General features: G+C 38.2%; 1 pseudogene; it reads left to right on the plus strand.

Moving 5' to 3' along the window:
• LOC104743786 overlaps positions 7,523-10,719 on the plus strand; it is a 4,756-nt pseudogene continuing 1,559 nt past the window's right edge.

Below are 10,719 nucleotides of genomic sequence, written 5' to 3' on the forward strand. Positions count from 1 at the left end.
CCCCGCCCTTATTCTCTCCCACCCCCGTGATCCGCGTAGAACATCTCGATGTCCTACTAATACGATATTCTCTCCCAGAATATCATCACTACCATGGCCACCCCTAGGCCTCACTTTAAACATCCCAAACACTTCGGTGTTTACAAACACCCTCTCCAAAAATAGACAAGTTCTAACTAGTCATAGAACTTTCTGTTTGTTTGCAAACACACTTTCCATAAATAAGCAAGCTTTAACTATCCATAAAACTTCCTATTTTTAGAACCCGCATATTCTCTTAACATTGTGACATCACCAATCAAAACAAAATCCTTGAGAATTGATCATCTCATCTGCGACCACTCTGCAGGTCAACCTCTAAGCATTCCCGCCACTCCGGCATTTCACATCCCCTTTCTAAAAATAGACAAGTCCTAACTATTCATTGAACTTTCTATTTTTTGAAACTTTCTATTTATGGCAACTTTTTATTTATAGAACTCCCGAGTGATTTCCTTTTCCACAAAATCCACAAATTCCAAAAACCAAATTACTCCATTTTATTAAATCCTCAAGTGAAATAAATGTTTATGAATCTAAACTAAAATACATAGCTGAAAAAAGAAGAAACAAAAGCCAACTAAACTCCGGGTTGAGCACCCGGTCCTCCCTTCGGTTGTGTCGCACCCTCCATCATCTGCCTCCAGCTAGATGTGCCCCTCCTCCCCACAATGGTAACACGATCGACGATATTCCTGTGGATCACCTTTCTTGGGACAGTCTGCCAACCTGTAGTTCTTGCTTCCACATCTAAAGCACCCTCGCCCACCTTGCTGCATACCTGACGTGTCTTCGCGCTTCCTCTTATGCATTTGCTCCGACTTGTTACCCTTGCTCGGATTGTTCTGCTCCAAAGTCTCCTCCGTCTGAACCGCTGGACTGACCACTACTACCTATGACCTCAAGTCATCCTCTATCTATGCTACAATCTCCACTAGCTCCGCCCTCGTAGCGTAACTCCTCCCTCTGCAGTGGACTCTCAAGTCCTCATGAAGCGCCCTCATGAACCTCCTGATCTTAGCCACCTCGGACTCCATCGCCCGACCCCCATAAGAAAGGAGTCGACTGAACTCTAAGTCCAGCTCCCGCACTCACCGAGTCCCCTTAGATAGCTGAAGAAACTGCACCTCCAATCGGTCTAATGCCTCTCTCGGAAAATACTTACGGTTGAACTCCTCCACAAAGTCAGCCCAAGTCATCTCCCTCTGCACTCTCCTAGCAGCCACTGATCTCCACCACACCTGAGCATCACCAACCAAATTGTGGACCCCTATGTCCACCCAAAACTCCTTAGGACATCTCAAAGTCTGGAAGTTACGTTCCACACTCGTCCTCCACGCATCTGCAGCAGTAGGATCTGTACCACCTGAAAACCGCGCAATATCAATGTTATGCATCTCCTTCAGCATAGAAAAATAACGAGCATGAGCTCTCACATCCGTAGCAACTGGCTGCTGGTCCTCCGCCACCACTGGTGGCACTACCTGAGCCTGAGCCGGACCCACTCCTGGTATCTGCTCTAACAGCTGTGTCAACAAGCCCGCCAGGTCCACACCTCCTACAGGCGCTCCACCTGCTGGGATTCCCACACCCGGAACCCAAGCACCACCGGCCACTCGAGCACCGACACCGCGCATACCGACCCCCTCGGCACCTATGGTCCTATTAGTACCACTACCGGCCACACTCATGGACCCCTCCTGGAGGTCCTGTGACTCGCCAACACCCTCAGCTGTCACAATCTGCTCAACGGACTCACTCACTGCTGGGATTCTGCCCCTATCACGACCACGACCACGACCGCGTCCCCGACCACGTCCACGTCCACGAACAGCAACCGCTCCACCCTTAACCATTTGCACTACCCAGAACAGAAAGCTAAGCACACAATACAAAAGCTTACACAAACACACATCTTACCGTGGAATCTCATTGAAGGCTCGAAGAGGATAATACTAGGACTCCATACCACAAACAAATTGACTAACTACTCATAATCAATTTCATCACACAACATCATACATCAAGCAACAGGAAAATAATTCAACCAATTAAATTCCCTAACTGCTCTAACCATCCACTTAACCATCCTAGAACCGTAATGGCTCTGATACCAAACTGAAACAACACGACCCGTTTTTTTTTTTTTAAATAATAATAACAATTACAATATATAATTAAGCATCCCATACTACTTAATTAAACTGACCTAAACCACAATACAACATTAAACCTGCAATAACCCATACACACAGCANTGCATCTCCTTCAGCATAGAAAAATAACGAGCATGAGCTCTCACATCCGTAGCAACTGGCTGCTGGTCCTCCGCCACCACTGGTGGCACTACCTGAGCCTGAGCCGGACCCACTCCTGGTATCTGCTCTAACAGCTGTGTCAACAAGCCCGCCAGGTCCACACCTCCTACAGGCGCTCCACCTGCTGGGATTCCCACACCCGGAACCCAAGCACCACCGGCCACTCGAGCACCGACACCGCGCATACCGACCCCCTCGGCACCTATGGTCCTATTAGTACCACTACCGGCCACACTCATGGACCCCTCCTGGAGGTCCTGTGACTCGCCAACACCCTCAGCTGTCACAATCTGCTCAACGGACTCACTCACTGCTGGGATTCTGCCCCTATCACGACCACGACCACGACCGCGTCCCCGACCACGTCCACGTCCACGAACAGCAACCGCTCCACCCTTAACCATTTGCACTACCCAGAACAGAAAGCTAAGCACACAATACAAAAGCTTACACAAACACACATCTTACCGTGGAATCTCATTGAAGGCTCGAAGAGGATAATACTAGGACTCCATACCACAAACAAATTGACTAACTACTCATAATCAATTTCATCACACAACATCATACATCAAGCAACAGGAAAATAATTCAACCAATTAAATTCCCTAACTGCTCTAACCATCCACTTAACCATCCTAGAACCGTAATGGCTCTGATACCAAACTGAAACAACACGACCCGTTTTTTTTTTTTTAAATAATAATAACAATTACAATATATAATTAAGCATCCCATACTACTTAATTAAACTGACCTAAACCACAATACAACATTAAACCTGCAATAACCCATACACACAGCAGAAACATACCAATAATACAAAACCGATATAACATCAATACAATAATATTCCTAACCATTCTATCCAACAACCAAACATGCTTCTAACCAAGGTTCCAACATAAACAACATAACCAACAACACACAAACGAGACCCTAGATTATCCTCTTCCTCATCGCCCTGATTCCACGTCACAACCTGCACACCATAAACAACAATTGAGATGCGTAAGTATTATCATAAATACTTAGTGAGGCAATCCTCCCATCTACTGGGCTATACACACAAGTTGCTAAGATCCAATGTTTAAAAAACAACAAATAAACACAACCAACCAGGCAACCACACGCAACACACAAGTTGGTGTCGACCGACACCAAAGTGGTGTCGATCAACACTAGGCCCAGAATGGTGTCGATCAACACTAGGCCCAGAATGGTGTCGATCGATACTGACCCCACAGATACATTATGCTCGAAGCCGATCAACGAATCTTCGTTTGCAATCATCTCCAATCCGTCCCAAACTCACCCAAAAGCTTCAGGAACCTATAAGAACCATAACACATCCTCCACAAGCAAGAACAACACCACAAACACACAACAAATCAAGAAAACAAAGGATTCTCAGACTTAGATAATCCATGGTCATGCACTCACCTCTTTTGCAGGAAGTTTCTGATCCAAACTGACGAATCCAGCACCCTAGAAGGCTTCCCCTTCGTCCCTAGCACCAGATCTCCACTCCATAGGAACAGATCTCACCAATCTAGCTTAGAATCTCCAAAATCCCTCAAGAACACTCTCGCTCCTCTCTTTTCTCTTTAGAAATGGCCAAGACAATTCTTTCCACGACCTAGGTCGAGTTTCCTCTATGTATACGTCGGTTTGACACTTCAATTGAACCAGATCGAACCAAAACGATGAATTAAAATAATCTGGTCGAAACAAAATTGATGGTGTCGATCGACACTCCACTTGATGTCGATTGACACCCCTTACCCAAATCCCCAATTTGGTTCGCAGGTGTTACACCACGCTACACATTCATTACCTGCACCACAAACACAATGAGATGCATGAGTATTACCAGAAATACCCAGTGAGGCGATCCTCCCATATACAAGCTATACACACAAGCAAATCAAGAGTACAAACAAAAACAAAACATAACAAACCATTCATTGAACAGGTCACCCAATAACACATTCACCACACCTACATATCACCACACAAAACAAGTCATACAACCCAATCGCTCAGATAAGCTCATGGTCACGCACTCACCTTAACAAGTGATTCATGAAAATAACTTCAGCCAAAATAGAAGCTCTCCAATATCGAAGAACAACCAAACTCGCTCCTACAACCAATCACAACAACAAACAAACATTGAAAACAAACTGCCAGAAAAATCAGTAAAGAACAACCTCACAAGTGAAAGCACGAAATCAAAACGAACCGTTAACTTTCCAATCCCTACGGTGTAAAGCAAGCTATAGATATCCAGAAGCTTCCCACAAAATTTCAGTACGATCAGATTTCAGATGAAACCGAAATCGATCCCGAAACACTCGCTGGTCTCAATCAGCGATTGAGAAAAAACGCCCCACGAAACTGCTGATATTTCTTAGAATATTAACTCAAATTCACTTCTGTAAAAAGGATAGTGTACGAAAATTTCTTAGCTACAACCCTACAAAAAATCAATACCTTTCGAAATGATTTGAACAGTCGGATCCTCCTTCTCCCAACCCTGATGATTCTGTTCCTTCTCTTTTTCTCTAAAACACAGCTTTGTTGATCTCTTTCTCCTTCTCCTTCACACCAAATGGACCAAAGCTCTCTCTCTTTTCTGATAAAAATGTCGACAAAAGCACAATAGGAGAGAAGAGGCGTGACTTTTAGAGGGAGATTAGGGGTTTTTGGTTTAATTAGATTAAACCAAAATTTAATTAATTAAACCAAAATTATTTAAAATCAACTCCTTTGATTTATTCAACACAAACCAAAATATAATTCCGGAACACGGATGTTACAAGTGCGAAGAACAAGTACTTAAACTTCTGTTCCTCATCCACTTCCACATATGAAACTGTGTCATGATTCATCTTTTCTAACATGAACATATACAAATACATAAGCCTAAAACCTTCCTCTGGGGTACCTCGAACATCATCTGCAGCTTTTTTTTTTCCTCTCCGTGCGGTAGAGTATGACACCTGCACACCAAATCTTCCTGGAACCAAGTCAATGAGAGCTTTTGGAGTTGGTGTGGCAATTTTACCCGGATAATCTGCAGCCAAAAAAGAAGCAACCATATTTGGTGTACATTTCCTTCTGATTCGCCATGTACTTGTTGTTGACCGAGAGCATGTATGAATATTTCTATGAGTTCGTATAGAGAAACGCTTAGACTTATCACTCCTTGCAGCTCTTACATACCAGTTGCAACCATTCTGTGCTTCAGAATATTTTACCACATATCTCAACGACTCCGACTTTTTTACAACAGACTTAAAACAATTCTTATGTCCAGCCTTTTCAATTAAACTTTGTATTGCTTCTTTGCTTCCAAATTTCTGGCCTATCGTAATATCAAAACCATCTTCCCATAAAAGAGGTCCAGACTTTTTTCCTTCTACATCTCTATCTTCATTCTCGACCACCACCAGATTTTGTAGTGATGGTTCTCTTACGTACATATCTTCGATACCACCACCACCACTATCATTTGTTCCACCAACTAGAGAAATATCTTTATTCGCTCCATCAATTAGAGCAATCTCTTTATTCACTCCACCACCATCATTCACTCCACCAATTAGAGCAATTTATTTATTATTTGGAACATTTCCTGTTACCAAATCCTTTATCAGAACTTGATAAAACCACTCATTTTTATTGATCCCCTGATTTTGTTCTTCTTTATTGGTAAATTCGACATGTAAAACACTTCTAAACCCTTCTTTAGACACATCCTTTAAATAACACACAACATCTTCATCATCTCGAATATAATTTGGTATTCCCTATAGTTTGGGAATAAGAAGCGAAACTAACTAACTCTCAGATTTTTCATAGCCTCATCTACCCTTATCTTGCTGCATATCTTCTCAACCAACTTAGCATATGCTACATCACTAGATGATGTCTCCATCGAACATCTTCTCCGATACTTGAATAGTATCCATCATAAAGAAAGCGTATGACTGAAGTCTTTGGCATTGTCACCTGAAAAAGAAAGAGAAAGAAAACAGTCAATTTCCATTTTTTAGTAGCAGTTCATAAACAATGTTGTACCTATTTTTCTCAGTTGCACCAAATTTTTGGATCTTTAATTTCTTACATAGTTGTACCCAATTGTCTCAGTTGTCTCAGATCTGAAATCCCCAAATTTTTTTACAAAATCCGGCATTCAAGCTCAAATTCAACCTTTCTCAATCATAATAACCAACGCAAGACCTTAATCCACTAAGAAACAAGTCTACTAACCTTAATAAGCATAAAGACCAAATAAATTTACAAATCTACAATTTTTCCAATCATTCCAATTGAGATTCCACTACAATTAGTCACATTGCTAATCTAGAGAATAAGAGAGATTAAAACTACCTTGAAGTGAGTGTTAATGGTGGATAAAGAAGAAGAAGAGAGGGAGGAGGATTAAAAATCGTAAGAATGAGAGAAGAGCTCAAAATCAGACCGTTTTATTTCAATTTTGGCAAATGAGAGAGGAGAGAGAGTTTTTATTATTGGTTATTTTATTTTTTATTTTTATTTTGAAATTTAAATTTATAATATAATATAAGAAGGGTTGAGTGGGATTTTGATAATATTAGAAAAGATAGGGGTAGTGAGAATAAGTAGGCGCTGAAACTAGATATTTTCCAATGTCAAAAATATATATTTGAATAACAGTAGATATTGAAAAATAACAACTCAACCAAATTAGCTTAAGGCAATGAGATAGTGAGTCGTGACATTGAAAAATCGAAAGTAGAAATAAAGACCTGAACTTCGAGCTCCATAAGTGAAAGCTCACTTCTGATGTTAATTATCCCATCTTCACGTGCTTTCTGTAAAAAAAATCAGTAGTCAACAAACAAGTAAGGAACTCGTTTGTATACAATGTGTTCCCAAGAAGACATAACATTTTTTAAACAGAAGGAGTATCAACATTTCAAGATTTTTGGGGTCGTCTTACTTAGCCACGTCTCTTCAAGATTTCTGGGGTCGTCGTACTTAGCCACGTCTCTTCAAGATTTCTGGGGTCGTCGTACTTAGCCACGTCTCTTCAAGCAGTCGCCGTTGGAACCTCATGGTCTAGGCTATTTACCGGCCATGCATCTTTTCTGGTGTGTTCAGTATGCCAGCACCAAATGGGGTCCACCAATTGGGCAAGGTTCATAGGGTGTTTCACGACATTCGTCCTCTCTGGTTTAGTTCACGAGCTTGTATACTTCTACATAAACTGTGAGTTGCCTACATGGGAAGGTACTTGGTTCTTTGTATTACATGGGGTCTGCACAGCAGTGGAAATAGCGGTGAAGAGGAAGATGTGATGGCTGTTGAGTCTGATGGTGTCACGGTTGATCACACTTGTTTTCTTGGTTGTGACAGGTGATTTGTTGTTCTTTCGTCAGATTCAAAGGAGCAACATGTTGGAGAGACGTGCCAATGAAGCCTCCCTATTCATTGATTTTCAGTTAAAACGGAAGGTTTTTAATTTTCAGTTATAATCACCAAAAAGTGGAATGTCATTTTCTTATATCAACACATATCTCTTACTAGAAAGTAGTCAACGCCATGCATAGTTTATGTATGCATTATTAACTTGAAATATAAAATGAAGTTTCTATTCAATTATATATGAAATGTACAGATAAAATTGTTAATATATGTCTTAAAAAATAATATTCATAATACTACGGTTCAACTAAAATTTATAATTTATATATGTTATATAGTGTTTAATAGAAGGATCATGAAAAGAAAGAAAATTAAGGTACATATTACTAAATATTTTTGATTACAATATATTGTTGAAATTATTTAAACAGTATGTTACTATATAGTAAAAAGACCATTACTTATAGCAAAATCAACTATATATATGGTATTTTTGTTAAATACTTAAGATAAATTATCTTTTTTTATATATTTTTTTTAGAAAATAAAAAACTGATAAGTAGTCTAGAAAGAAAAATGTAAGTTCTTACTTAATTATTTTGATAGAATCTAAATGTAAGTTCTTACTTAATTATTTTGATAGATAATTTTATGTTGTCATATATATTAATTTTATTGTCATCATCTAAAAGTGATAGTTAACAAAAAATAGTTTTATATATGATAAGTCAATTTTAAAATAATTTATTAAAACGATATCACAAAACAAATATCGTATACTATAAGTTTAACCAGTTTTTATAAAAAAATCATGAAAAGAAAAGTGTGTGAAATTTAACATATGTTTTATTTTCTATAAATTGTCTCCATTTCTAATCGTTGTGAAAAATATAATATTATTGTGGTTGTTGTTTGAAAATGATCAAAGATTTGTCTTTCTATCCAAAACAAGAATCCAAGAAAAAGTTACATTGAAGGGAAACAAAATACAAAAAAATCAAAAGGTACCGGTGGTTATTTAAGAGACGATGACTTTGCTTGAACTGACTTTCCAAAAAGTGGTATAGTTAATTAATGGTTAATTTTAAAAATATAGTCAAAGTTTTTAATATTTATTTACCTCTTATCTTGGTTTGATTTGGTTGCGGATGTTAGGCGTAGTTAACACCATAATAAAAGACTTGAGTGCACGCCTTGTGCAAGCTCTTCTAAACATTGGACGTCCAATCAACCAACATGTGCTGATTTATGTTGACGAACAGATCAATCACATCAAGCTTGATAAATCAGACCACTTCGGACTTGCCAATCTTAAAATTGCTATTAATCACATTACTAAAAAATAAATCTTAGAAGCAGCCGGCAACGGGAACAAAATCTCAAGAGGTACAAGGATTATGTGTTTATGATGTGATTGGTGTCTTATTTCATTTTTCTTTTCCAAAAATACCTCTACTAATTTAATATTTCAAAAAGTTTTTTATAAATATAAAAATCTATTTTTAAGGGTATAGAATTTACTTTTGTAGTTCTCTCAATTCAACGTTCTTTCTCCTCCATCAGATATAATCATATTAATGTGAGTTTTTGTAGTATTTGTTAACATATGTTAAATTTTGGTTTTGATTCCACAGAAAAATTCCAAACAAATGTTAGAAGATCTACACGTATGTATCCAATTTATGCAATACAAGAACACAATTTAGATGTACTATCTTGTTTATAGTACAATTGTGTTCTTGTATAAATGGTAGGAAACAAGATATATAAATGCAACGATACAATAAACTTGCAGAATTTAATTCTAGTAGTCCATCTCTCCCTCTGCACCATACAACATAATATAATTAGGATCTAGGTTATCTTCTATGTGTACTATATATTAAATTAAATTCTACCAACCATAATTTAATAAAATTCCCTACTTTTGGCCAATTAAAAGAAAGAAAGGAAAGCTAAAAGGTCTCAAATATGCTACATGATGAGTACGTAGACATAAAATGAAACATCACCAGAAATTTAAGAAAATAGGTAGAAAACATAAGCTTAAAGAATGCGCCTTAAAAGAGCTTGTTACCCTAGTTTGTATTGACCCCGGCAACCCAGGTTGATGTGCAAGAATCATACATAACTACTTAAGAGAATCACAGCAAAACGAACGTAACCGGATACCTTTTCAAAGACATAATAAGTAGACTTTCGCATTTCTGATCGGGGACATGCATGCCTAAGATAACTTTAGAAGTGATATCTCCTATGAGCTAACCGCCTATCCAACTTGTTTGTGTTGGACATCCATGCCTAAGATCAGTTCTAGTTTGTGTTGTCACAAGTTCTAATAATCATGAAGAAGCTAGTTAGTACGTTTTTTTTTCTTTCTTTTTGCTAAGTGAGTAAATATCACATAAAATGAATAAAGTTAGGAATATACTAACTAGCTTTAGTTCCTTGGCAAAAAAAGAAATAAAAAAACAAGGAAGTAAAATTTTCTATTCAGGAGTGAATCTTCAAAAAAGAGCCAGCAGCCGATTAATTAATTTTTGCGGAACATTTTTCAGTGCCTTCTCGCCATAATGAAATTTATCATTTCACGGTCAATAGTCTTGAAGATGGAAGCCGAAAGTTATCTACTTTGGATTTATAGTGTTGTGACTGTTGTCACAAGTTTTGATAAGACGTTAGTATGTATTTATAAAGTTTACAAATTCAAGTCTTTTTGTAAAATGGTACCCAAGTAGCCAATCTTCTAAATTAATTTTGTGTTTCATATTCCTTTCAAATTCAATGGAGTGAGAAGCAGATAATTAGCAATTGTGAAATAGGAAGAACGTACAACCAAAGCTGTTTCGTTGTTCGAATATATATTTTCGATTATATCGTGTAGCTGTAATTAAGAAGCACATGCCTTAATTTACTCTCATTTTTTTTGTTTTGTTATACAAGGCAA

The sequence above is a fragment of the Camelina sativa genome, chromosome 14 (genome assembly GCF_000633955.1).
Source record: "Camelina sativa cultivar DH55 chromosome 14, Cs, whole genome shotgun sequence".
NCBI lineage: Eukaryota > Viridiplantae > Streptophyta > Magnoliopsida > Brassicales > Brassicaceae > Camelina > Camelina sativa.